Consider the following 1549-nt stretch of genomic DNA (forward strand, 5'->3'; position numbering starts at 1 on the left):
AGGAAAGCAGAGGTTCTGAAGCAACAAAGCATCTCCAGACGCTTATCTGAAATTCCCACCAGTGAATTACATAAGTAACTTTATTTTATGTTATATTTTATTTATATTTTCATTATCAAAACCTCATAACCATTTGAATCTGCCTGACTGAGATTTACAAGGATGACCATAGCTTGCTTCAAGCCGACAATCTCCGTGGGATTGACCCTTACTCACGTAAGGTATTACTTGGATGACCTAGTGCACTTGCTGGTTAGTTATGTAGAGTTGTGAAGAAGTGTTGAGATCACATTACGTGCACCAAGTTTTTGAAGCCATTGCTGGGGAACAAACAATTTGTGTACCAAGTACCAAACTCTTCTCTTAGATCCAACCATTTGATCACTAGTCCAACCCTTGCATCTAGCTCTTGAAATCTCAACCTTAATGAGTCTTGATTTGCAACTCCAACCACTAAATATCCTTCTCTTTCGCTTCATTCCACAAAGTCTCCTTAGTTGGCCATCCGTTTCAAGCATACCATACTCAAGTGGGACAGTAAAGCAAATAGAGATAAGTTTCACCCACTCAAATGAAGGAGTAGACGGCAACCTAGGTAGAGAAGTCTCCAACGATCTTGACAAAGTATATTCAACTTCCGTCCATCATTTTCGAAGGACTTCCACCTTTTGAAAAGATTCTTCACCTTCATCTGGAGAAGGCTCTTCTAACTCAAGGAGTTCACTTGTGGATGCAAATTCATTACTAGGATGGCTTGATTCATGATCATCATTACCAAGGAAACTTGCTTTTTGATCTTACCCGTCCACGTCTTCATAGGGAATATGCCTTGGAGGTTGTGCACTACCCTCCTTAACATCAATTTCAAGCTTCTTGGAGGAATACTCTACAACTCTAGATTCCCATGGAGGTTCAACATCTTCTAAGTCGTCAACCACTTCTTCTTCTGCAACAATTATAGCTTCCTCCAATTGTTCCAGTACGAAGTCACATTCCTCACTTTCCACCGGTGTTCCTAGTTTCTCCTTTATGCTACGCTCCTCATTAGATTCTCCACATGCAGCCATGGGAGTGCCTTGAGTGTTGAAGTGCAGTGAAGCTAAATTATCTACTACCTCGGTCAAGGTAGCTATAAACTCTAGTGTTGTCTTTTGTATCTCTCTTTGCCCTTGAAGAAGAACACCAAGGGTGTCATCCATTGGAGATTTAGGTGGATATGAGGGTTCATCGGTTGGGAGGAAAGCTTTATTATAGGAAGGTGGTGATGGGTGAAAATTAGATTTTCACATAAAACTCACCGGTAAGTGTACCGGGTCACATCAAGTAGTAATAACTCACAAGAGTGAGGTCGATCCCACAGGAATTGATGGATCAAGCAACTTTAGTGAGGTGATTAGTCTAGTCAAGCTAATAGTGTTGAATTTAGTGAAATGGAACTAGCAGAAGATAAATTGCAGTGAATTAAAAGTGCAGAAGAAGTAAATTGGCTGAATCTTAAAGTGTAAGAAAGTAAAAGAGCTGAAACTTAAATTGCAAAAAAGGTAAATAA

This window comes from Arachis hypogaea, chromosome 11, assembly GCF_003086295.3.
Source record: "Arachis hypogaea cultivar Tifrunner chromosome 11, arahy.Tifrunner.gnm2.J5K5, whole genome shotgun sequence".
NCBI classification, from domain to species: Eukaryota; Viridiplantae; Streptophyta; class Magnoliopsida; order Fabales; family Fabaceae; genus Arachis; species Arachis hypogaea.